Below are 18,373 nucleotides of genomic sequence, written 5' to 3' on the forward strand. Positions count from 1 at the left end.
TGCTTACAAGTCTCACACTGAGAAGGTACTCTAGGCCATTTTTGTCCTATGACACAGTTAGCCAACTACCAACATGATTTTTAGGTGAAAGGGAAAAAATGTAATTGGTCTTAAGCCTCAAATATATTTTACTATTTAAATTAAAATATTATAACTGGATATTTCATAGAATAACTCAAGGAAGATGCACGCTTTAGCTAATTTATTTATTTTTTATTAATTTCTTGGTCTGTTATATTTTCCGCTGATCGTGGAAACCATTCAGCCCTCAGTTCCTTAACATAATTGCTATAAAGGTAAGTCCCAGAATGATTACCAACTGTGTACCCATCACTCTGCTGGAGCCAGATATGGAAATTTGCCTTTGGACTCTGTAACAGAAAGTAATAAACCAAGAGTTCATTATTAAACCACAAAAGGGTTTATGAAAAGGATATGGTGATACAAGCATAAGCCTCAAATGGCATTTATAAAGTAGGTGACCTCATACCAAGATATTTCCTCTCTCAGATGGTTCTCGGTTATTGCCTACACACTACCAGCCTCCTGCACTCATGTGTCTAGAGGAGTGTGGAGTTTGGATGTGTGTGGGCACAAGGCTTGTCACAACAGAGACATGGCTGAGCAACTACCTGAGAGGTGGGGCCGCCCTCAGTAGATGGTTCTGAAGGATGGGTCCTATTGATTTGCTCATTGGTAAAAGGTTATCCTGAAGCTCTTCCAAGATACTTTTAGTGTGTGAGAAGATGACCCCCTTCCCTCAAGAAAGTTTAGAGTGAAATTCCCTGTCAATTAATTGGATTTATCTCACAATGTAAGAATGTGACTTCTGGGTCCAAGTTTAGCAGTTGTAGTCAATCTATGACATCACAAAGCCTCTGGCATTTTGCCTTGCTCACAATAGCTGTTGAACTGATCGCTGTTCTCATGACTGTTGTTAGGGGAAGAAACAGACTGGGACGTCATCACTGGTTTCAGGGGAATCGGGTGGGTATAATTCATAAAACGTGGATGGAGTGGGGCAAAGGGACTATTTCTTTTGGCTTAACTACATTCCAATTTGTAGGATAGATCTAGGTTTATTTTTGAAGTCTCAGTCCTTTCTCAGGTGGTCCCTTTGCCTATTACAGCTACATTCATCCCATAACACACATCCACTTATTCCTCCCTCATACACACACACACACACACACACACACACACACACGCACACACACCACTACCAGCACCACCACCACCACCATCACAAATACTTACTGGCTAAACTCTATCAGCTCAAGTCAAATTTATCACTCTTAACTCTTCTTGGAACCAGAGGATGTCCCTAGACTCTTTCAGTCTCCTGGGATAGTCTTAAGAGCATCACATTCCGGGGAGCTTGGGTGGCTCAGCCCATTAAGCATCTGACTCTTGATCTCAGCTCAGGTCATGATCTCACGGTTTGTGAGTTTGAGCCCCACGTCAGGCTCTGCTTGAGATTCTGTCTCTCTGTCCCGCCTCTGTGCTCTCTCTGTCTCTGTCTCTGTCTCTGTCTCTCTCTTTCTCAAGATAAATAAATAAACTTAAAAAAAAAAGGAGCATCTCATTCCCAAAGTATCCCCAGGGTTGCATAACCTCACCCTTGCATACTCTGTCAGGTAATCCCACTGTCCCCAAGCATGCCAGAATTGCATGGAGCCAGTTTAGATCAACACCCTAGATTTTCAAACAGATTTACACAACTTGTAGAAAACAAAAGGCCCTTTCTTTAATATCTGTAGACACATAACTAGGGAATTGTTTTTTCAAGAATGTGAACCTCTGACCTATTTAGGCAGAAGATAAGTAAACAGAAGATGAAAGAAAAGTCTTCGGCTTCTCCTCCAGGCCATAGAGATGTCCCCAGAGTGAGAAGTCCGTTTAAGGGCCTGAGATCTGTGTGTGCTGCCTATGGAAGAAGAGGTGGGGGAAGGGAGAAGGGGGAACTTGGGAGGGGGGTGTTCCTCACTTTGTACCAGGTGTTGGAGTCTTGGCATTGGTTTTGACTGTGCTCTGATGTTTTGGGTTCACTTACGGGCCCGATTCATCCCAGCCTCCATCAGCTGCAGATCAATTTCTAAATTGTTCTGGGAAAGCCACATAATGAAAACTTGCCAGTGAAGAAAAATGAGTAGCGTCAGTGGTAGCCTGACTCATGACCAGTTACTGGTGGGGGCTTAATGTTCACCGGGTCTCCCTTAGTGGAATATTATATACACCACCTTCCTAATGTGCATCGTGGTGTGAATTAGCTTTTTGAAGCTGCAGGAGAGCCGATCATTTAGGGACTCAGGGCCATAACCACAGCAAAGAAAAGGATTAGGGTCAAAAACAGAATAGTTCAAAAATAACATTGGAAGCATTGCTACCTAGTAGGAAGCTTTTGCCAAAGAAAGAGCAGCCAGTATGCTCTTAACACCTCCTTAGAGAACGTTAAATTCAGAAGTACGGTTTTGGATTTGTCAATATGATACAGAAAACCCAACATTCTATGGCTATAATCAAATCACTTTAAAACCTCGATCTGAAGCACAATGACACTTTCATCAAATAATTTCGTTCTGAGCAAAGGATATGAACACTTTAAGAGCAGATATTTGGAAAATCTGGGTTTGAGGTCACTGATAAGTTCTGCTGGTAGATAGGTACATTTTTTAAAGGTGAAATTCCATTGTATGCAAATGAAGGTGTTTCTAACCCCACCTAAACAGGTAACTAGAAAATGGTGAAGGACGCTACGTAAATCATACGGGAATGTGTTTCATATACCTGCTCTCATTATTAGTAAAACATATTGTGAACATCAAATCAGTTGTTTGCATGTTTCCGTGATAGCGGAGGCAGGAGGCAGTGTTGGAAGACTTAACTACCTTCCTGTTTGAAGAAAGGCCACAAAGTTAGGGTCCTCTACTAAAGGAAAAGGAATGCTGAAAGTCTATGCATTGGATTGTAATCGGACTGGAAAAAATATAAGACTCTCTAGGTAATGGCCTCTGGTTCCCTGATTTTTTTGGACCCGGTTATACCTACTGGTTACATCATACTAAAATTCATTGAAATTCTGTGTTTAGGAGTTAACCCAGGCTATGCACATCAATAGCCTTCTAACTGGCTTTGCAATATTTCCTCTCACTCCAGTGGTTTTTCCACATGGAAATAAATCAGATCAAAACTGGTTCCTGCTCAACACCATCCAACCTCCTTATCTTGGCCTTGTAGTACCTGATCTGGCCCTTTCCCACTTCTCTGAGGTTACCTTCCAGCCCCCTCCTCCTCAGTCCCTGGTCAGCCATCTTGGCCCTTGAGATGTCCCTAACAGATGTCACAATATTTTGCACTTGCTTTTCCCAGAGCTTGGAATGTGCTTCCTCAAGCATTTCTGCATGGCTTTCTTACTGCATCTAAATCTTGGCCTGGTTGTTATTTTCTCACAGATGCTTTACTTGACTTCCTTATAGGAAGAGCCACCCTTCCACTTTACCTCACTTTCTAATACTTTACCTTTTTTTTTAACTTTCTTTATAGTATTTATCACTACTGCATATTAACTAATAAATAATATTATCTCCATCTCCATTAGAATGTCAACTTGTGGAAGGGAGTTATCCTCTCTTTTTTAAAACTTCATTTCTATATTCTTACCACCTAGAATGGTAATGGATCAATAAACACTTGTTGAAATGGAGAAGGTCGGTGAAGAGTGGAGGAAGGGGAATTCCGAAAGAGATAGGTATAAGCAAGTCTTTGCTGAGGGTCACATTGAGCTGCGAGCTGCTTCAGGGGTGTCCTTAGGAGTCCACGTGATGGCGAAAGATGTCAAGATCAAAATCAAGAACTACAAGACTTCCCCTTTTGACAGCTACTTCCCCAACAAGCACCAGACAAAGAACTGCTAGCAGAACTAGCAGTTTCTAGCAGTGGACTTTCACCGCTGTGAGAAGTCAATGATTGCTAAAGGTGTGGACGTTTCCATGCGTGAACGGTACCAGCGTGTGTACAAATCTCTCTGCCCCATATCCTGGGTGTCAGCCTGGTAGACAGGTGGTATGTTTCCTGGGAAGATCTGAACTGGCTTCACCCACCTCTCCTCTGTCCTGCATCCTCCTCCAAAGGTGGTGAGGGGGGACCTGGGTGCATGGTGGTCCCCACCCTGGGACCCTGAATCATGGCTTACCTAATAATAAATACTCATTGAAAAAGCGTAAGACTGTGTATATGTAAAAACCTGGATGATCAGGCAAAGAGCTGGGGTGAAATTAGTACTGTGACGAGCAAGAGGGGCATCAGGGTGATTGTCTGTTTTGTTTTGTTTTATGTTATTAAACTGACCACCTTCTCTATACTAGATAGTAGGGTGAATGATTACATAAAATAGCTTCAAGCCACTGTATGTGCTAAAATTTATCTGTATATCCCTCCTTTATTATCTAGACAGTTTCAAAAAAATTTCCTTATGTAATTTCTGAACCACATAAGAATATCATAAAAACCCCTGTGTATCCCCACAAAAAAGAAAGAAATAGGTGTAAGCAGAAATATTCATAAGTATAATGCCTATAATTTAGTAGCTCCCAAATTCACAAAATCATAAAAATCATTTCAGTTGTTTAACACACACACACACACACACACACACACACACACATTCTTAAGAGTCATCTCAGATTTAGGAACTTAGGAACTCCAGAGGAAGGCCCCCTGTCTTAGTTTGCTTTGGCTATCATAACAAGGCACCACAGTTTGGACAACAGAAACTTATTTTCTCACAGTTCCAGAGGCTGGAAGTCCCAAATCAAGGTGCCTGCTGATTCTGTTTTTAGTGAAGGCTTTTGTTCTGGCTTCTAGAAGACTATCTTCTTGCTGTATCCCATGTGGCCTCTTCCTAGTGCCTGTGCAGAAAGAGAGATCTTTGGTGTCTCTTTCTTTTCCTATAAGGACACCGGTTCTATCAAATTAGAGCCTCACTGTTATTTCATTTAACCTTACTTTCCTCCCTAAAGGTCCATCTCCAAATACAATCACATTGTGGGTTAGAACTTCAACATATTAACTTTGAGGAAACACAATTCAGTCCATAACACCCTCAGAAACTATATTAATAACAACATCTAAAGTGCCTAAGTAATTCTTACAGCCGGGAAAGTCAAGGAAGCAGTACTTAACAGTGAAGATAACTCCTCCTGGCTATATGGAGACAGAGGCCCTGTGGTCCTTGGTTGAATCATGTTGATAATACGAGGGGAAAATTCATTAGGAAAATATTTTGATAATAAGCTAAGGTTTTGAGTATGTTGAAGAAGAACTACAAAGATATGGAGGAAAATAACAAATCCTAATGAAGCGTTCTGTCGTTGTTGCCGTTTGTGTGTTTAATTTATAAGTTTTTCTGTAGAGTCAAAACTGTCCCTCCGTCTCACTGAGAGCTTGTAGTAAAGTCCAGGCATTAAGGAGGTTGGTCAAGTCCTTGGCAGCTTAAAACTCGAATAACACGTTCAATTTGAAGCATACCCACTTTGAACTTCTGGATTTGCAGGGGGAAGAGGTTGTGTTTGCCCTTCCCTTGCTTTTCCTTCACTCAGTTATTTATTTATTTATGTTTTAGCTCCTCGGGGTTAGTAAGGGAGTAGAGAAGATTAAAAGGAACACGACTATTTTTATTAAGTGGATGTCGTTGGTCGTGGCTATCAATGCCTTTCTACATGACCATAGCTTACGTTCCACCTGCCTTGGGGGGACGTAAGTGAATAATGTAAGAGGCACCTTGGGCGGGATCTCTCTACTTCACAATTAGCTACTGGAGACATATTCTGTTTTGATCTCCTTTGGAATTTCCTTAGCTTCCTCCCCCTCTATGGAACTACTCTAAGCCTCTTGTTATGAGGGTCTCTTGGCCTGTCTTTCACAGTATCTCAACGATTGATGGAAAATGCAGGCAACACATAGGTCAGATGACGGTAGTTCAGGACGTTTTTCCCCTAGGAATTTTCTGTCTGTCTCTTCTCTCTCTTTCTCTCCTTGCCTTTCCCACCTGCTTCCCACAGCAAGTGTGCCGTCCAAGCTGAAGTCCAACCAGGAAAGGAGATGCCAGCCTCCCTCGATTGTGTCAGTAATTTCTCATCCTCCTGAGTGCTGCCTCCCCAATCAGGGGGGAAGTTCTCTGTTCATAAAACAGTCTCAGAATTCCCTCTCTCTCCTGAGTCCTTTAATTACGTGGTTCTAGGAAAGGAAGAAGGACGTAGTAGGGATGACCGGCCACGTGACCAAAGGCCCAGGATAGACCTATGAAGGTAGTTAAGAGTGTTGTTTTACCTTAAACCTTTAGCTACAGTTCTGAACCAATGGTAAAAGTTTCCATTCATATCCACTTTCAAAAATCGTAACAAGATTTACATTTTTGACGTACAGTTTCAAGGTTCTGCCGAAGCAGCCTTTATATCATGGATCTTGTGTCACTGAAGTAATTCTGGAAGCTTCAGATGGACCTCCTAATGACAGAGTGTATTTTTTTCTTTTTTCTTTACAGAGTAAATAAATCCCTTTTGTAGACTAACATTTTTAAATTCATTATTAACTCCCTTCCGCTTTTGTAGATTATTTTCTCCTAATTATTCTCTCCCCTGTGAAATTTTAATTTCACAGACATACTGTATAACTCTTCATGGACTGAGATTTTTCCACTCCTCTCTCAAGGACGGATTTTCAGCCCCTTGAGGGCAATATTGGACCCATTGGGAATGCATGGGGAGTAATTATTGAAAGAGCAGATTTCAGAGTACTCAAGTATATTAGTGCTTTGGAAAGCTCCATTATCATAAGTTTTATCCCATGTAGTTAAACCAATTGAAATAAACTCTCCAAGTCTATTCTGCAGCATTCTTCCAGATTACACAGCAAATTCTTAGGTTGGCGGGGGAAAAAAAAAAAAAAAACCAGCAAACTGGGTCCCTAACACAGGCATATCTCCATCACCTGGACACGTTAATAGATTTTTTCCCCCTCAACTTCCATTTTTAGCAATCTCAAAACCTTTCCAGCAATCATAAGTCCTTACCATCCACAGATGCCTTCTTTACAGACTTTGGACTTCATTCAAATTTCACCTTTGAAGACAATGCCAGCTCTCTGTTTCTTTTGATATGTAAGTGCTACCCTTTGTCAAAGACTAGTTCTCACTCCAGGCTGGAGTCTGTTATGTCAGAGAGGGGCATAATGTGTGATTTTCTGCTTTCACCTTAACTGTAAAGGCGAACTTCAAATTTCAATTAGAAGTAATAGTCTATAAACCACCACATAAAAATGTACAATTTTCATTCTCAATACTTAGTCTTATTCTTTCTCATTAGAGAGCCATATTGAACAATGAAGCTTTGCTTGCACTCGTTAATGCAAGTGCCATGCCTGAAAAGAGTCATAAAATGGGAGCCCAAAACAAAAGGCTGGAGAAATTTATATAAAGATTTTGGTTTTTATTGTAATCCCCCTGAAATAATGCTATACACAGTTCCTTTTAAATCTGTGCCATGATTGTGGAAAGGAAAATTGGGAAATAATAGACTCTTCTTGTATTCACGCACTCTCTTTACCTCCCCTCACCACTATACCACCCAATCTAGTCAGCAAAGAATTCAATTGTGACAATAATTACAAAATTAGGAGTTAGAATTGGGACTTTTCTAGAGTAGTTATATTTTCTGTAAAAGACTTTCACTGGAAGAAAATACAAAAAGCTGAATAAAAGATAACAAGAGAAAATTAAGAGGGAGGGAGGAAAATGCCAGAAGTAATATTCACATTTTCATTATAGATTGCATTCAGCTACAAGCAATAGAAAATTCCAATAGTTTAAGTAAAGGAAAATCCTAGAAATGCAGCATGGTACGGCAAACATCTCAATAATATCCTCGAGGACTCAGGTTCCCTCCTTTCTCTGTTCCATCTTTTGTCCTCAAAGTTACTTCCCTCTTGGTTACAAGTTGGCTGCAGGACTTCCAGGCATCCCATCCAGATCTACGAAGGAAATGTCAGGTTTCTTTTCTTGTATGTGTGGGGGGGGTCAGAGGGCAGGTATTAAAATCAGTCAGGAAAACTTTTCCTAGAAGGCCCCTAGCCAACTTCTCTTTATTTCTCCCTGGCTAAGTTGGTATCAGATATCCACGCCTGGAACAGTGACTAGCCAAAGAAAACAGGATCATGATGAGTATGTTAGACAAGTTCCCCTGGGGCTGCCAATGGAGCCAACTGCCTAATGAAACCAAATTTTGAGCAGAGGAGAATGGGAACCTGAATAATTTCAGGGCTCTGTCAGGGTGAAAGAGAGGCAGGGGAGGGTAGTGTGGGGAATAGGAGTTGCACTGGGAGTTACCAGGGTCTGTTCCATAGTTCTAATTATCTTTAACAGAAGTAGGTTTCATTTCTTCTCCGATAGGTTTTGAGATCCAACTTCTAGAGCTATTTTATCAGTTTTTGTTGAATATCATAAAGACCCAGCCCTAATTCACTTACTAACGAAGTTCAGTGTCGTCCACTGTCAGTATCTTGGTGGATGTTGAAGGGGTTTCTATTTATTTATTTATTTATTTATTTATTTAAAGCTTATATTTAGAGAGAGAGAAAGAGGGAATCCCAAGCAGGCTCTACCTTCTCAGCGCAGAGCCTGATGCTGGGCTTGAACTCAGGAACCGTGAGATCATGACCTGAGCCAAAGTCAAGAGTTGGATGCCTAATGGACTGAGCCACTCAGGCACCCCAGGAGCTTCAGTTTAGTCCTTCTAGCCAAATATACCTGTTTGCTCCAGACCTGAAACACACCTTGAGCTATATGGCAGTTTTCACTGCCGATGTTCCCCTCCAATTCCCCTCAATTTTCTTGAAATTCTCCCTTCTCTTAGCATTTGTGACCATTCTCCTCCATTCTCCTTTTTTTCTTTCTTTGGTTCCACTTCACCAATCTATGATTATCTCCTGAAATCCAAGCCCTTTGATCCTGTTCCACTGTGTACGTTTCCTCATTTGTAAATATCATCTGCTTTTAGGGCCTGAATGCCTAGGTCTACACAGCATAGCTTAGAAATGTATGTTTTATATTTCCTTAGGGAAATTCTTTCAAATTCAACATGGCCAAAAGTTATCACCAAATCTTTCCCCTGACACTGACTGGCTTTCTGAATCCAATGGCATCATCATGTGGCAGAATTCAAACTCAAAATTTTGTATCACGGGGTGCTTGGGTGGCTCAGTCCATTAAGCCTCCAACTTCGGCTCAGGCCATGATCTCGTGGTTTGTCTAGTTCGAGCCCCACATTGGGCTCTGCGAAGACAGCTCAGAGCCTGGAGCCTGCTTCCGATTCTGTGTCTCCCTCTCTCTCTGACCCTCTCCCACTTGTGCTGTGTCTCTCTTTCTCAAACATAAATAAACATTAACAATAAAAAAAAACACCTTTTTTTAAATCATGATTGGCTAGTTTTAACATTACTTTTGTATTATCCAGCATGACCTGCTGATTTAATTTTTTCTATGGAGACGTCTCTTATATGGCATGTTAAATGACACAGTGCTTATATAATACTTAATATAGTGTTAGCCAGAAAGTAAGAAATAAATGCATGTTTGTTCCTATTGTTGCAGTTACAATAGTACAGAATATCACCATTGAATTTACTGCAAAAAAATCCTTCTAATTGTTGTTATCTTATTTAATTTTTCTCTAAATTCATATGTCACATTCCCTTATACCAACACTTACACCATGATTATTACCTTACTTACAATTTTTTGATTCTTTAATAACTATCTGATTTACTCTAACATCAACAAGGCTTCACAGAATCTTATATCCAAGGTTATCACATTGAATTCTCAGTACAAATCTCTCCTTCCATTAAATCAATCAACTTTTTATTTCTTCTTCTTGCTCATCTTGCCTTTATAACCTACATCAGGTTTTAGTGTAAACTTAGGGTATTTAATTCAAATCCCTCATTGTGTTGATGTGAAAATCTAAGCATCGAGGACTTGTCCGGGGTCAGATGACCAATGAAGGAGAGGCAGAGCCTGGGCTCAAACTCTGTCTCCCCATTCAAAGCTTTTCCTAGTTCGTCAAAACTATTAATGCATTGCAATATTGCTGTTGGCTTACATTAAATTCATCCTTAACTAACCCTTCTGTTCATGTTTTTCATGTAAGTGAGTATCAGTTCACTCTTACTGATGTCCTTGAACTTTTGACCTAAAATAGTAAATATTAACAGAGCTTCAATAATTTTTTTAATTGTTCGTATCTCAGCGTTCTGGTCGAACGCGATCACATTTTTATCACCATTATTCGTATTTCTACAGCTCTTTGAATCAAAATGCAACGGTAGACAACACAGTTCTAGGAAATGAGTAGTAATCATTAACTACCTGCTAACCTAATGCTCACCAGAGCACAGATTGAGAGGTCCCTACTAGTTAGCCATAGATGACACAATTTTATTGCATTTTTATTTAAGCCAAACCAGTAAATCTGGTCTCACACTGGGGGGGGGTCAGAATTCTGTTTAATGTGGCAGGTAGTCATATAAACAGTTCCAAAGGTACTTTTACAATGATTCTATTTTGTAAACCGGGAGAGAGGGAAGGGAAGAGAAATGATAAACAACGAAAGACTTAACCTGCAAGCTAGAACATGCTTATCAATACCTCCGCGTTCAGAATGATGCCTCTATAGCTTTGACCTTTTGTCTTTCCTAAAATGTGGCAAAGGCCGATAATTAGGCCCCTATTACCTGAGTCTGTATTTCTCTACCAACTTTCTCATGTACATCAAACTCTTCCCACGAGGGAATAGAAGGGGAGCATCAGTTTGACTCTCAGGGCCAGAGAACAAGGGAGAGGGCGAAATGAGTTAAGCAAACTAGCAGGAAGAGCATGAACGATCTTTGTTTTAAAAAGCTTGACGTTTTAGAACATCCGTATAAATTCGGAGCCTGTATATGACCCTCTATCAGCTCCTAATACCTCCAAACAAGAGACAGGAGATAGAAGCCTTTCCGAATGGAATCAATATCCAATAAAGTAGACGCGAGAGAGGAAAGAGCAGGAAGACGTAAATGAAATGACATCTCTATGTTTGGTTCCCCGTGGCAATGTCTACAGCACAGAACTACTTCTTAGCAGTCTTCAATAGTTGTGCATACGTGTCAGCATTGAGGACATGCTTGGGGATAAGACTGAGAGTGGCTTTAGTGGATCATCAAGGAGCAAATAGCATTATGTCGAAACTGTGATTAGCAAAATACAAATACGATTGCCCTAGAGTGCTGCCGAGTGCAAACTTGGTTTACGGAAGAAAAATTAGCTGTTCTTAAACCTAGAAGACAATACGAATTAGCCATTAGCCCACACATTCGGACTGCATTATGCTGTTCTGCTGATGCGCTCAGTAGCATGTGGACAAAGTTCCTGGTACCCTCGTGTAAGTCTTCATACATTTATCTGACTTCGTTCTCCCTTCATTTGTTTGGGAATATTTGGCCGCTAATGAAAACAAAACTGTCTCCAGCGACAGGAATTGTTTTCAAACAATCTCTGAGCTGACTCTGAATTTTTCTAACTGCCTCTTCTGTTATTCATACCTCTGACCTATTTTGTTGAAGTGCATCATTGCCCTGGGGGAATTACTCTCTCTTATTATGACATGAGACCCAATTATCCAATGAGTCAGTATCACCTAGGAGATAACATATATGTTTGCCCCTTGAGTGTTTCTTTAGGAAGAATGAGTTAGTTTTCTCTTTTGAAGAGTCCCGTAAGATTCTCTTATAAAAGCAATCATTTATAGCATAATTAATTTCTCATTCAAATTCTACCCTGATGTGTCACGTGTTCATTTAGTATAAAGAAGTTATTGATCAATTTTTTATATGATTAAGAGCATTTCAGCCTCCCAAATATAATGATAAACTTTAGATGATAATGATGAACTACTAAAATCAACTGTGTTTTATTTTTTATAATCCTTATAATTCCGAAATATAAAGAATCCATTAGCTTTAGATTATGTTCAACAGAAAATAATCTATTTTTGTCATGCTAAGGTTGCAATATTTACTTTCCATCCCTGGGAAAATAGTATCATTCTGATCATTTAAATACAAATAAGTATCTTAGTTTTCATCCTAGGAATGGGTCCTCACATCATCTAACTCTAACAGCCAACAGGCTTGCATTCACAAGTACCACAGAACTTGTAGCAAACAAAGAAACAGCTTTTGATGGCACAAAATTACCCCTCCCTCCACCACCGTGACCAGAGACCTGGACCCAACACAGAGGAAGCAAGCAAAAATGTCTCTCTCTCACTTTCTCCCTGGAAGGGCCTTAACCACATACTTTCCCAGCAGCTGCCTGGGATTCTAGTTTTTAATCAGCTTGCTAGATACTAATTGCAATCTTCCTCTTTGGGACACTGATGGATCTCGGCACAATCTCAAGTTCTGGGAGCCACTGAGGACACAGAAGGAGGCTTGGACAATACAAAAGTTTGAGAGACAGTTAGCATCTCAGGCTTTACTGATCAATAGGCTTACTTTTCTACAGAAGTCCACTCGGTCAAGAATGAAAGAGTTATCTGTTTTTCTAATGTACAGAGACCAATACAGAGAGTCAAGGAAAATGAAGAAACAGAGGAATATGTTTGAAACAAAAGAACAAGATAAATACCCAGAAATTAATCTTAATCAAACAGAGATAAATATTTCATCCGATAGAGAGTCCAAAATAGCGGTCATAAAACTGTTCATGTAGGTCAGGAGAGCAATGGATAAGCGAAGTGAGAATTTCAACAAATTGAAAATATTAAAAAGGATCAAACAGAAATCATGAAGTTGAAGAATACAATAACTGAAATGAAAAATTCACTAGCAGGGCTCAAAGGCAGACTAAATTAATGGAAGTAGGGATCAGTGGACTCAGAGAGGGCAATGGAATTCATTCAATCAGAAGAATAAAAATGGGAAAAAATGAAATACAGTGAAGATAGCTTAGAGGACCTATGGGATACCATCAAATGGACCTATGATATATGAATATGAATATTGTATGTAAACGTATATGGGATGTGTGTATATGCATATGTATATGTGATATGTATACAAAATGACTTATGAAATATGAATATGAATATAAAATGTGAATATGATTATGAATATTATATGTATATATGTATGGGATATGTGTGTGTGTGTATATATATATATATATATATGGGATACCATCAAGTGGACCTATGAAATATGAATATATATAATAGATATGTATATATAGATACATGTAGATATAGATATAGATATAAATATAGATATAGATATATTATACAGGTCCCAGAAGGAGAAAAGAGAAAGGAAAAGAAAAAGAAAGCTTATCCAAAGAAATAATGACTGAAAACTTCTCTACCTTGGGGAAAGGAACAGGAATCCAGATCCAAAAGCCCTGAGAAACACTACAATTAAATTATCAAAAGCTAAAGACAAGAAGAGAATCTTAAAAGTAGTAAGAGAAAAACAACTTGTTGTATGCAAAGGAATGCCCATAAGGCTACCAGCATATTTTCAGCAGAAAATATTTAGCATGACATATTCAAAGGATTGAAAGAAAGAACTACCAAGCAAGCATACTCCATATGGCAAAAGTGTTCTTAAGAATTGAAGGAGATGAAGAGTTTTCTAGACAGACAAAAGCTGAAGTTGCTCATCACCACTAGACTGGCCTTACAAAAATGTTTTAAAAAATGCCTTCCAGCTGAAAGAAAAAAGACACTGATTAGTAATATGAAAACACATTAAAGTTTAAAACCAACAGGTAAACATAAGTATATATTTAAATTCAGAATACTGTTCTAATTGGCAGTGAATCACTTATAACCCTAGTGTGAAAGTTAAAAGACAGAAAGTTTTTTTTTGTTTCGTTTTGTTTGTGTGTTTTTAATTTTTTTAATGTTTATTTTTGAGAGAGAGAGAGAGAGCAAGGGAGGGGCAGAAAGAGAGGAAGAGACAGAATCTGAAGCAGGCTCCAGACTCTGAGCTGTCAGCACAGAGCCCAATGTGGGGCTGGAACTCATGAACCGTGGGATCATGACCTGAGCTTAAGTCGAATGCTTAACCAACTGAGCCACTCAGGGCACCCGAAAAGACAAAAGTATTTAAAGTGACCGTAATGACAGTAATTAGCAGACATACATGTAAAAGATGTAAGTTGTGACATCAAAAGCATAGAATATGGGGGTGGGGTAGCTTTGCTATGCATTTGAAGTTTTTATTAGCTTACAATAGACTGTTATAAATATTAAATATAAATACTTTATGTAAGCCTCATTGTAACAGCAGGGTAAAAGTCTATAGTAGATACACAAAAGGTAAAATACAGTGAGATAATAAAATCAAAGAATACAAGTATAGAAAATCATCACATCACAAAGGAAAAGAGGAAGAGAATAATAAAAGAATAAAAGAATTACAAAACAACCAGAGAACAATTAACAAAATAGCAACAGTAAGTTGCCTGTCAATATTTACCTTAAATGTAAATGGACTAAATTCTCCCAAGTACATAGAGTGGCTAAATGGATCAAAAACCAAGGCCCAACTACATGTTGCTTATAAGAAACTCACCTCAGCTTTAAGGTGAAAGACTGAAAGAGAAGGGATGGAAAAAGATATTCCATGAAAATGGAAAACATATGAAAGCAGAGGTATCTATAGGCATAAAAACAAAAAAAAAAACAAAAAAAGCAAACAAACAAACAAGATTTTAGCCAAGGACTGTGACAAGAGACAAAGAGGGTCATTATATAACAATAGAAGGATCAAACATCAACAGGATATAACAATTGTAACTATTTATGCTTTCAACATAGGAGTACCTAAGTACATAAAGCAAATATTAACAAATCTAAAGCAAGAAATAGACAGCAATACAATAATGGTAGGGATCTTCAATAATCCACTTTCAACAACAGATAGATCATCCAGACAGGAAATCAATAATGAAACATAGGACTTAAACTACACATTATACCAGATGGACTTAAAAGACAAAGAGAAAATTCTGACCAACAGCAACAAAATATACACTCTTGTCAAGTGTACGTGGAATATTGTTAGGATAAACTATATGTTAGGCCAAAACACATGACTTAATAAATATAATAAGATGGAAATCAAATGAAGAGTCTTTTCCAATCATAGCAGTATAAAAACAGAAATCAATTACAAGTAGAAAACTGGGAAAGTCACAAATACCTAGAAATTAAACAACGTGTTTCTGCACAACCAATAGGTCAAAGAAGAAAAGAGAAATAAAAAAGAAATAAAAAAAAATCTTGAGATAAATGAAAATGAAAACACAGCATACCAAAGCTTATGGGATGCTGCAAAAATCATTCTAAAAGGACGTGTATAGCAATAAATGCCTACATTAAGAAAAAAAAAAAAAACTCAAATAAGAAACCTACCTTTACATCTCAAAGTACTAGGGAAAGAACACACTAAGATCAAAGAAGGAAACAGAAGGAAGGAAACAATAAATAAATGTCTGAGTAGAAATAAATGAAATGTAGACTAAAAATACAATTAAAAAGATCAGTAAAATGGAAGACATTTTTTTAATTTTTTAATGTTTATTTTATTTTTAAGAGAGAGAGTGGGGGGGGGGTGCAGAGAGAGAGAGGGAGACACAGAATCTGAAGCAGTTTCCAGGCTCTGAGCTGTCAGCACAGAGGCCGATGTGGGGCTTTAGCTCATGAGCCGTGAGATCATGACCTGAGAAGAAGTCATCGCTTAACTGACTGAGCCACCGAAGCATTCCAGAAGACTTATTTTTTAAAAAGATACACATAATTGATAAACCTTTAACTAGATTTACTAAGAAAAATAAAGGATACAAATCAAATTAGAAATGAAAGAAGAGACATTAACAACTGATACCACAGAAATACAGAGGATCATGATAGACTAGTAACTATGACCGATTTTTCACTAACAAATCTGACCACCTAGAAATGATTTCCTAGAAACATACATCCTATCAAGACTGAATTGTGAAGAAATAATAATAATAAAAAACCTGAATGGAAGAGTGGAATTATTAGTAAGAAGATTGAATCATTAATCAAAAACTTCCCAACAAAGAAAAGTCCAGGACCAAATAGCTTCACCAGTGAATCCTCACAGAAATTTAAAGATTTCATAACAATCCTTCTCAAAATCCTTCCCCAGAATAGAAGAGGCAGGAACACTTGCAAGCTTATTTGATGAACACACATGCAAAAGTCCTCAACGAAATACTAGCAAACCGAATTCAACAGTACATTCAAAAGATAGACGCCATGATCAAATGGAACTTTTTCCAGGGATGCAAGTCCATCCCAATATCTGCAAATCCATGTGATATAGCACATTAACAAAATGAAAGTTAAAAATCATGTGATTATTTTAATAGATGCAGATAAAGCATTTGACAAAATTTAGCATCCTTTCACAATAAAAGCTCTCAACACACTGGGTATAGAGAAAACATACCAAAACATAACAAAGGCCATATATAAAAAGCCCATGGCTAACATCATACTCAGTGGTTAAATGCTGAAAGCTTTTCCTCTAAGTTCAAGAACAGGATAAGGAAGCTCGCCCACCACTTTTATCCGGCATAGTATTGGAAGTCCCAGCTAGAGCAAGAAAAAAGAAATAAAAGACATCCACATTCAAAAGGAAGAAGTAACACTGTCTCATTTTTAGAAGATATGATGTTGTATATAGAAATATGATGTTATTATATAGAATGCTATTATATAGAATATCCTATAGGCTCCACCAAAAAGCTGCTAGAACTAATAAACGGTTTCAGTAACGTTGCAGGATATAGTGTACTAAAGTCAGTTGTGTTTCTATGTACCAACAATGAATATCAAAGAGAAATTCAGAAAGAAAGAGAATTAAGAAAAGGAAATTAAGAAAGAGTTCCCATTTATTATAGCACCAAAAAAAATAAAATACTTAGAATAAGTTTAACCAAGGAAGCAAAAGATCTCTACACTAAAAGTTGTAATGCATTGATGGAAGAAACTGGAGAGGAGAAAAATAAACAGTAAGATATTCTGTGTTCAGGGAATATTGGAATAATTCCAATAATTGGAAGAATTAATATTCATACTACTAAAAACAATCTGCAGATTCAATGCAATTTCTGTTAAAATTCCAATGGCCTTTTTCACATAAATAGAATTTGTATGGAACCACAAAAGATCCCAAATATTCAACGCAATCCTGAGAAAAATGAATAAAATTAGAGACATCACACTTTCTGATTTCAAACTATATTAGAAAGCTATCGTAATCAAAACAGTAATCAAAAACAGGTACTGACATAAAAACAGACATAGGAACAGTGAACAGAATGGAGAACCCTGAAATAAATCCATACATATATGGTCAATTCATCTGTGACAAAGGAGTCAAGAATGTATAATGGGGAAAGGACAATCTCTTCAATTTCATAAACAGTGTTGAGAAAACTGGACAACCACATGCAAAAGAATGAAACTGGACCCCTATCTTACTCCATAGACAAAAATAAACTCAAAGCAGACTAAAGATTTGAACAGAAGACCTGAAATCATAAAACTCTTAGAGGAAAACATAAGGAATAAGCTTCTTGACATTGGTTTTCGCAATGACTTTTTGGGTATGACAACAAAAGCACAAGTAACAAAAGCAAAAATAAACAATTGGGACTACATCAAACTGAGGAACTTCTGCACAGCAAACAAGACAACAACAACAAAAAAGGCAACCTATGGAATGGGAGAAAATATTTGCAAATCACATATCCGATAAGAGGTTAATATCTGAAATATATTTTAAAAAGCTCATATAATTCGGGGAGGCTGGGTGGCTCAGTTGGTTAATCGTCTGACATCAGCTCAGGTCATGATCTCAAGGCTCCTGGGTTGGAGCCCCGGTCGGGCTCTGGGCTGACAGCTCGGAGCCTGGAGCCTGCTTCCGATTCTGTCTCCCTCTCTCGCTCTCTGCCCCTCCCCCACTCGCGCTCTGTCTCCGCCTCAAAAATAAATAAATATTTAAAAAATTAGAAAAAAAAATACACACACATACATTTCGATAGCAAGAAAATCCAACCCACTCAATTAAAAAATGGACAAAGGAGATGAATAGACATTTTTCCAAAGGAGATACACGCGTGGACAACACGTATGTAAAAAGGTGCTCAACATCGCGAATCATCAGGGAAATGCAAATCAAAACCACGATGAGCTATTACTTCACACCTGTTAGGATTGCTCCTATCAGGAAGACAAAAGAG

The 18,373-nt window shown here is 38.2% G+C and overlaps 2 long non-coding RNA genes across 2 annotated transcripts in view; one reads left to right on the forward strand and one right to left on the reverse strand.

Annotated features, from left to right (window-relative positions):
• Positions 1-230: 230 nt before the first annotated feature.
• Positions 231-18,373, reverse strand: part of LOC122241458 — a 30,133-nt gene continuing 11,990 nt past the window's right edge. The window contains exons 2-4 of the long non-coding RNA XR_006221623.1: positions 4,786-4,907; positions 1,988-2,105; positions 231-371 (exon numbers count right to left, since the gene is read on the reverse strand). This is a non-coding gene — a long non-coding RNA (uncharacterized LOC122241458). The remainder of the gene's footprint in view (positions 372-1,987; positions 2,106-4,785; positions 4,908-18,373) is intronic.
• LOC122241459 lies at positions 879-4,215 on the forward strand. Its single transcript, XR_006221624.1, has 3 exons — positions 879-987; positions 1,814-1,941; positions 3,668-4,215. It is a non-coding gene; the product is annotated as an uncharacterized LOC122241459 (long non-coding RNA).

Source organism: Panthera tigris, chromosome C1, assembly GCF_018350195.1.
Source record: "Panthera tigris isolate Pti1 chromosome C1, P.tigris_Pti1_mat1.1, whole genome shotgun sequence".
Lineage (NCBI taxonomy): Eukaryota > Metazoa > Chordata > Mammalia > Carnivora > Felidae > Panthera > Panthera tigris.